This window comes from Aotus nancymaae, unplaced genomic scaffold, assembly GCF_030222135.1.
Source record: "Aotus nancymaae isolate 86718 unplaced genomic scaffold, 86718_ANA_hifiasm-v0.15.2.pri h1tg000014l, whole genome shotgun sequence".
Taxonomy (NCBI): Eukaryota; Metazoa; Chordata; class Mammalia; order Primates; family Aotidae; genus Aotus; species Aotus nancymaae.
This window is the reverse complement of record NW_026988425.1, coordinates 69120488-69130239: the sequence shown is the minus strand read 5'-3', so window position 1 is coordinate 69130239 and position 9752 is coordinate 69120488.

Sequence of the window (9752 nt, the reverse complement as noted above, 5' to 3'; positions counted from 1 at the left end):
TGGGAGGCTGAGGCGGGTGGATCACTTGTGGTCAGGAGTTTTGTATTTGTAAAAATATAAAAATTAGCCAGGCATGGTAGTGCATGCCTGTAATCCCATCTACTCGGGAGGCTTAGGCAGGAGAATTGCTTGAGCCTGGGAGGCGGAGGTTGCAGTGAGCCGAGATCATGCCATGGCACTCCAGCCTGGGTGACAGAGCAAGACTCCGTCTCAAAAAACAAAAAACAACCCCCTCCCCCCAAAAAAACCAGCTTACTGTATACTCTCCTTTAGCTTTCCTACAAAAAGTAATGAGTTTCCAGATTGTTTTTTAAATTAATTCAACACCATACTCAAGAAGCTGTTAACTGTGGTTGCCTTCCAGGAGATGACAGAAATGGAATAGGGGATTTTCACTGTATATCCTTTTGTTCTTTTGAAATTTGAACCATATGAGTGATATCTATTAAAAAAATACAATAAAAATCCTACATGAATACAGAACATTGACTTGTATTTCTAGAGGAGAGGAGGGACAAGGCAGAGTAAATGACAGAGACAATTGTAAGGCAAACCCTCAGTGGATATAGTCAGATATTTAGGCTCAATATCTAGGGGGTTATAGCTAGAGAATACTAATAACTTTACTGAGAGACCTGATAATATACAGGTCAATTCTGAAAAACTTTAGCATTTTAACAAATAAGCTGTGGTTTTCCTCTTGCTGATCAGAAAATAGTGGTTAGAGATTTCTTCTAAAAACTAGATCCATGGTTCTCAAAGTTTGGTGTGCATAAAAGAATCACCCCCAGTGCTTGTTAAAAATGCAGATGGTCCAGGTCTTATCCCAGACATTCTGGTTGTAGGTTGGGGATGGAGACCAAAAATCTGCATTTTAACAAGCAGCTCAAAAGATTTTTGTGGACTCCATTTCCGAAAGCACTGAATGTAGTCACTGCTGAGTGGTTCAATCAACTGCTGAAGCTGCCTTCAACATATGGAAGCAGCAAGACTGTGGGTACCAGCCTCAGTCTCACCGTGTAGGAAATCATTTAATTTAACAATTGTAAGAAAATGAATAAGTGAAATTAAGGATCCAACAATGTGGGCCAAAGAATGCAGAAATTAAAGAAATAAAGCTCCAGTATGTTTTAAAAAGAGCTTATGGGATAATTTATCAGATTTTTAAAATAATAGAACGTGGGTTATACACATTCAGTAATTTCAAGATTAAGAGGACTAACATAATTATGCAATAAAATCAAAGTTTTTGTTTTGTTTTGTGAGAATAATATTTGCTGCTTGATAAGAAAATATGAATTACAGAAGAAAATAAATGAATAGCCCTTTTGGCTTAAGTATGAAGACTATCAGAGTAAAAGGTCATGCTGTGGTTATGTTGATGGAATGCTCTACTGAATGTTCTGGTAGAAACATTTCTGGTTTCAGAATATAGCTAATTAAAAATTTTTTTTTTTTTTTGGAGACAGAGTCTTGCTCTGTCACCCAGGCTGGGGTCATTGCAACCTCCACCTCCAGGGTTCAAGCGATTCTCATGCCGCCACCTCCTAAGCAGCTGGGATTACATGTGTGAGATACTGTGCCCGGCCATGGATAAAGATATTTTTATGTTTTTGAGATTTTCAGAGTTCCACAAGATATTCTGGGAGAATCTTGAAGATGTCAAATATATGATTTCTTTTTTTTTTGAGACGGAGTTTTGCTCTTGTTGCCCAGGCTGTAGTGCAATGGCACAATCTTGGCTCACTGCAGCCTCTGCCTCCCGGGTTCAAGCGATTTTCCTGCCTCAGCCTTCCAAGTAGTTGGGACTACAGGTGCACGCCATCACGCCCAACTAATTTTTATATTTTTAGTAGAGACGGGGTTTCACCATGTTGGCCAGGATGGTCTCCATCTCTTGACCTCATGATCTGCCCACCTCAGCCTCCCAAAGTGTTGGGATTACAGGCATAAGCCACCATGCCCAGTCAATTTTCTAACATTTTCATTTCCTGCTTGAATAATATATTGAGGCATGAAATATTAATTGTGGCTAGGAGATGGTCAGAAAGATTTGTTTGTTTTTTTGGGTTATTTGACTTCTTTTTTTTTTTCGACTTTTGTTTTAATATGGGTTGCTTTTTTGCTAGGGAGGCAGTACATAGGAAAGAGAGAAGTAAAAAATACTTTAAAGGAAAAAAAATTGCCCCAATTGCCAAATGCAAGTTTAAACATCTTGATATATTTCCCATTAGTTTTTGCCTTGACTTGGATCTATTTTTCCCCATCTTGTTGGTTTCATACTGCATGTATATCATTGCATTTTATTTCTTAAAAAAATTAAACATTATAAGCACTGCTCTGTGCTGTTACATACACTTAAAACATCTCATTGTTAAAGGGTATAATAGTCTCTGGAGAAGTCCTTTAAAATTACACATCTAGAGGATTTTCGTCTTCTGCTAATATACAAATAAGGCTGCTATTAACAACCAGAAGTCTATTACTTTTTTTTGATGTTATTTATAATGATTTCTTGATAGATTCGCAGAAGTCATACAACTGGATCAAAGGTTATGAACATTTAAGAATGATGACATTTTGTCACATTGCTTTCCTAAAGCGTGTCCACCGACATTATCTTACCCTTTCTGGTGTTTATATTATTTTCCTTATTTCCTTCATTCCTTCTATAATATTTATTAGGGACCCGTTTTAGCCATCATAGAAAAAGATCATTGCTAATTGGACAGAAGCCAGTCTTACCTTGTTTTAAATTGCAGCTGAGTTGCAACATTGATTATTGCTGAGTTGTAACATTTTCTCCTACATATTAGCTAACAAATTATAGTTTTTCTTTAGTCATTTAGTAGTTTTCTTTTTTCTTTTTTTTTCAAATCTACTTGTAAGAGGGCTTCTATAAAGAAGAGTTTACTCCAGGTTTACTGAATGAGCTGCAAATGTGTTCGCAGAGTTGACTAACAAAGTCTTTGGTTTTCCCCAGGCACAGTGGAGTCATGGCTCCTCTGATCATCCCTGGGCTGACTCATTTGCCTTTGGGTTTTCTCATTCCAGCTCCATCAAGATGGAAGCTCCTGAAGGCTAACCAGCACCGTAGTATTTTCCTGAGGTCAGCACTTTTCAGCCAGACCCAGCGACAGGAAAAATATCCACAGCTGTTTCTGGTAACCAGGAGCTGCTGCTATCTGCTGGGCACTATCTTTAAAAAACAGGATTTGCCACTTGAAACCTCCAGTGTCTTATGAAATGGTTTTATGTATGAGATTAGAGCCATTTAAGCTATCTTTTTCCCTGAAAAGAACCAAAGAAGGGAGAAAGTGGAGAGGAAGCATACAGCATGATAGATATCACCTACAACAAATTTTGATTAAGAATCTATGCTACCACTACATTAAAAATTGCCCCAATTTTCTCAGAATAAAAAAAATTGTCCAGAAAATGATTTTAAGGATATGAGAATTGATTTTCTGGATCCCTGGACCTGCAATCTATCCAAATTTTGCCTCAGGGCTATCTCTGAGGGCCCTGCTATTCAAAGCATAGTCTGAAAGGAGCAACTTCAACTTTACCTGGGAAGTTGTTATACAGGCAGATCCAGCCTCAGACCAATTGCAGCAGAGTCTGGTAATGTGTATGCATGTTAAACTTGAGAAGCAGATCACAGCTCACTGTAACGTTGAACTCCTAGGCTCAAAGGATCCTCCTGCCTTAGCCTCCTGAGTAGCTGGGACTACAGGCATGTGCACCATACCCAGCGAATTTTTTTTTTTTTTTTGAGATGGAGTCTCACACTATTGCCCAGGCTGGAGTGCAGTGGCATGATCTCAGCTCACCACAACCTCCGCCTCCCAGGCTCAAGCGATTCTGCCTCAGCCTCCCGAGTAGATGGGACTACAGGCATGCGCCACCATGCCTAGCTAATTTTTGTATTTTTAGTAGAGACGGCGTTTCACTATGTTGGCCAGGGTGGTCTCAAACTCCTGACTTCATGATCTACTCGCCTCGGCCTCCCAAAGTGCTGGGATTTACAGGTATAAGCCACTACACCTGACCACACCCAGTTAATTTATACATTTTTTTAGAGACGTGGTCTTGCTGTGTTGCCCAGGCTGGTCTCAAACTCCTGGCAACAAGAGATCCTCCTGCCTTTACCTCCCAAAGTGCTGGGATTACAGGTGTGAGCTACCGCACCTGGCCAAGAAGCACTTTTTTCTTTTCTTTTTTAAAAACTTTTACTTTAGGTTCAGGGGTACATGTGCAGGTTTGTTATATAAGTAAATTGTGTGTCTTGGTGGTTTAGTGTACAGATTATTTCATCACCCGACTGATAAGCACAGTACTCAATAGGTGGTTTTCGGTCCTCTCCTTCTCATCCTTCATTCTCAAGTAGGCCCTGGTATCTGTTCCCGTCTTTGTGTCCATGTGTACTCAATATTTAGCTTTCACTTATGGGTGAGAACATGTGGTATTGTTCATCTAAAAGGAAGATGAGGCAAAATTAATATAAGTAGAGAGTTTATTTGGGCCAAACTTGAGGATTGCAACCCAGTGTATATTCAAGTTGTCCTGAATATACAATCTGATTAGCAGCAGTTACATGTGGATGTTTATAAAGGAAAAGGGATGGCCGGGTGTGGTGGCTCATGCCTGTAATCTCAGCACTTTGGGAGGCTGAGGCGGGTGGATCACGAGGTCAAGAGATTGAGACCATCCTGGTCAACATGGTGAAACCCCATCTCTACTAAAAAGTACAAAAATTAGCTGGACATTGTGGCGCGCGCCTGTAGTCCCAGCTACTTGGGAGGCTGAGGCAGGAGCACTGCTTGAACCCAGGAGGCAGAGGTTGCAGTGAGCCAAGCTTGTGCCACAGTACTCCAGCCTGGCGCCTGGCGCCAGCAAGACTCTGTCTCAAAAAAAAAAAAAGAAAAAAAAAAGAAAAGGGCAGTTCCTAAGTTATCAAAATTTACATTAAAATAACATAAACTGTTGATTTGCTACACATCTGTTGTTCTTGTATCACAGATTCCAGGAACATGAAGATAACAGGGAAGGCAGGAACCAAATGGTTTTTTTTTTTTTTTTTGAGATGGAGTCTCTCCATTGCCCAGGCTGGAGTGGCACCATCTTGACTCACTGCAACCTCTATCTTCTGGCCTCTGGGTTCAGATGTTCTCCTGCCTCAGCCTCCCAAGTAGCTGGGACTACATGAGCGTGCCACCATGCCTGGCTAATTTTTGTATTTTTAGGAGAGTTGGGGTTTCACCATGTTGACCAGGCTGGTTTCAAACTCCTAACCTCAAGTTATCCTTCCGCCTCAGCCTCCCAAAGTGTTGAGATTATAGGCATGAGCTGCCACGCCACCAGGAACAAAATGACTTTAAACAACTGCCCTCAGGCATGGGGGGCAGTGGGTGGGAGGAGGGTATGTGCCGGGGGCGTGACTGAAGTCCCTTACTCCAGTCTCTTTGGGCCTGATAAATTCTGCACACCTCACATGGATCAGACTGCTGAGGGATTTTTTTCTTTTCTTAGTATCAACCCTGGTATACACATTAGAATCTTCTGAGGAGCTTGAAAACAATGTCAATGTCCAAGTGTCACCCCTAGAAACAAGCAATGGAATTGTTTAGACGCTCTCCAGTGATTCTATGGGCAGCCAGAGTTGAGAACTGATTTCCTTTCTAAAACTTGTTACAAACAAGGCAGAGCTGCGAAAATTCTAAATCTGAGGTGTTTTTTCTTTTTTCTGAGACCGAGTCTCACTCTTGTCGCCCAGGCTGGAGTGGAATAGCGCGATCTTGGCTCACTGCAACCTCCGACTCCTGGGTTCAAGCGATTCTCCTGCCTCAGCCTCCTGAGTAGCTGGGACTACAGGTATGCACCACCATCCCGGCTAATTTTTGTATCTTTAGTAGAGACGGGGGTTTCACCACGTTGGCCAGGATGTTCTCGAACTCCTGACCTCAGGTTATCTGCCTGCCTCTGCTTCCCAAAGTGCTGGGAATACAGGCGCGAGCCACTGCACTCGGCCAGATGCAGCTTTCAAAGCTCATCTCCTTACAGTTTATGAATCATTTCCTGAAGTGATAAACACACAGTCTGCTGGGTTGAAACCATACATGCTGTGTTATCTGAATTCTGAAATGCTATTGAATCTGACCTTTGGTTTTTCGTGTGTTTCCAGAAACTAGCATGCAATCAACAGTCCCCATGACAAGAAACTCGGAGCTTGAGTTTCACTTTACAGGGATGCCACTGCTCTTCTGAATTGTCTCTTGGTGTTCTGGTCTGAAACTTTGCTTAGCAAGAGCCTCTCTCTTTCCTTTACACAACAGCTGGCTGAAAATCAGACCTCACACAGAGCTTCCTGATTTGTGGACCACACCATACCTGATGACTTGATCAGTTTCATTTCTTTTTCTCCTCTCTTTTCCCCTCCCCTCCCCTTCCCTTCCTTCCTCTCTTCTCGTCTCCAGACAGGGTCTTATTCTGTCACTCAGGCTGGAATGTAGCGGCGCCATCTTGGCTCATTGCAACCTGTGCCTCCCAGGCTTAAGCCATCCTTCCGCCTCAGCCTCCCAAGTAGCTGGAACTACAGGCATGCGCCATCATGCGCGGCTAATTTTTGTATTTTTTGTAGAGACGGGGTTTTGCCATGTTGGCAAGGCTGGTCTCAAACTCTTGGGCTCAAGCCATCCATCTGCCTTAGCCTCCCAAAATGTCAGGATAATAGGTGTGAGCCACTATACCCTGCCATTGAATCAGTTTCTTGCTTCACAAATTGGAACCCCTCAGCTCTGAAACAGCCAGAAACCCAGAGTAGTGCCTGCAGCTGTAAGCTAATTCTTTACCCCTGTTTGCTTTTGTGGTTTTGTAATCGTTACCAGTTTCTGTTTTCTTCAAGTCAATAAAGTTGGGAAATCTTGGATAAGGGCAGTGGTTTTCAAATTTCTTTTGCTCAGAACATCTTAATACACTTAAAATTATCAAAGACCAGCAAAGAGCCTTTGTTTATGTGGGTTGCATCCATTGGTGTACTGGAGTCAACTTGTACCTGCTCATAAGAATTCAGTATTCAGGAATTTTTTTCAAGCCAACTGTTAAAACTGTTGGGAGTTTAAAACTGGCAAAGGAAGAAGTATTCACACCATGAAAACTGGCAAATGCTACAGATCAGGCTGTGTGTGTGTGTGTGTCGATCCCATTTAGCAGCACATCACTGATTTTTTTTTTTCTTTTTCTCTTTTTGAGACACAGTCGTGCTCTGTTATCCGCTGGAGTGCAGTGGTGCCATCTTGGCTCATTGTAACCCTTGCCTCCCAGGCTCAAGTGATTCTCGTGTCTCAGCTTCCTGAGTAGCTGGGATTACAGATGTGCACCACGACACCTGGCTAATTTTTTTTAATTTTTAGTACAGATGGGATTTACCCATGTTGCCCAGGCTGGTCTTGAACTCTTGGCCTTGTGATCCGACCGCCTTGGACTCCCAAAGTGTCGGTATTACAGGTTAGCCACTGCACCCTGCTGCCAATGATTTTATCTACTGATATTTTCCATATTAGACATTAAAATGGAGAACTTTTGGAAACCTTTATTTCAGCTAAAAATGACAATAAACCTACTACATGTTAAAATAAATACTATATTTTTAGTAATTTTTTCCCCAAAACGATAATTTAAGGACTGAAGAGTTGCATTGTTTTCTGTTTGTGCAATCTCTTTAATGACCGGTGTAACAGGAGACAGATTCTCATCTTTGCTTCTGCATTCAATCTGTTGCACTTTCACTTGTTGTGTAGCTTTTGGAAAACTCATCTGTCCACTTGTGAGAGCATCAGACCAAAAAAGGCAAATAATATCTTGGTGTTTAGAGAGTTTTGACTTTGCAGATCTGAAAGAGTCTCAGGAACTCTAAGAATAACTGCATTGGAGAATTTCTCCTCTCTTCTCACATTGCAGCTCACTTAACCACACCTCCTTCACAAAACACGATTAGGTTTATCCTGTGGTCAATTACTCTCCACACACATTTGGTCCAGTAATTTTGAAAGGCATAGCCACACAATATGGTATTTATGCCAGGAAATTACCATTGGTGACCTGTTTGTTTTCCCCCTTAATTTTCACGACAGCACCTGGCTGAAGACAAACTACTAGTGGATGGTCCAGGCCCCAGAAACGTAAATAGCCTGGCCATCAATGCTGCTTAACTTTTTCCACTTGTTTCTGTAGCTCAACTTCCTCAAACACATGCCAACAGTTTACCTTCTTAAATTCAGAAGTATAACCTAAAATTTTCCAAGTGTATATTCAATAGCCAAGCATTCCATTTCCTTAAAAATGCTATTTTTGGCTTGACGGAAAAAAGATTTTTTTCTTTTTTTTGGAGACATGATCTTACTTTGTTGGCCAGGCTGGAGTGCAGTGGTGTGATCATGGCTCACTGCAGCCTCGGGCCTCAGATGATCCTCTTACCTCAGTCTTCTGAGTGGGTGGGACCACAGTGCCACCATGCCAGGTTATTTTTTTATTGAGACTGGGTCTCACTATGTTGCTCAGGCTGGTCTCAAACTCCTGGCCTGAAATGATCCTCCAGCCTCAGCCTCCCTAAGCGTTGGCATTATAGGTGTGAGCCACTGTGCCTGGCCAAAAAATATTTTTGTATTAGCAAAATTTAAATGTTTTTTGAACTAAGTCTATTCCTTGAAACACACGTGAAGAGTCCAGACCTCAGAAACTTTAAAAGCTTGTGTGTTAACTTATAAAAATTCTGTTAACAAAATCCTTGTTTAGTGAAAACAATTTTCATTGACTCTGACTTTAGATATAAGGTACAAAAATTTTTTTTGATTTTCAACCCTAAGAAGTACTAGTCATCTTGCTTTAAATTTCCCCTCTTCCCTTCTGCCTGAGGGAGTGTTAGATGGCAAAGGACTGTCATTCAGCCAGAGAAGTCAGCACAGCCCTTCTATGGATTTCCTTTCTGCTCTGACATTTAATTTTTCTCTCACTAGGGAAGAACTGCAGACACTACCATGATATCTATAACACAGAAAGATGAACATATTCTCAATAAGCTTAAATTTTCCTAAGAAGGGATTAAGAGAAAGAGAGAATCACTCAATGTCTTTGGCAGAAATGGTATTTTTTTTTTCCCCCTCATGCATTTGTTCTCCCAGATCCATTCTCCATGCTCAAGGAAGCTGATCTTTATGGACAAATTCACCACTGAGTTTTGGGTTAAGATTAGGATTAAGGGGAGGCCTCGCAAGAGATCAGAGGGTAAGAGAGAGGGGTCAGTGTGCTCCCTCCTCTACTTGGGCGTTGGGGGCAGTAACAGCTTCCCCTGATTGCTAGTCTCTGGGGGTGCTTCACCACTCCCTGTTGGTTCCCTTAACCCTGTCCATACCTCTGCAAATCACCTCTATATTAAATGCTCTTCAGTTAACCCCTTAAAGTATGCCAGGACCAGAAAGATACAATACTAATTTATTCCAAAGAGATACCAAGCAAATGTTCACATTTATTAATATAGGTTACATTTTTAAGAGTGAACACGAAAACAGTGACATACTATTTTACAAGTACAGTAATGACAGCATATTTTAATATATACAGACTAATAAACAATGACAGTAAACCTTCACTGATTTAGATAAAATGAATATAGTCACTAAATTAATAAAACCAGTGCTAGCTTCTACTTACAATACAGTTATATTTTATGTAAGTTATTCTATGGTATTTGGAAA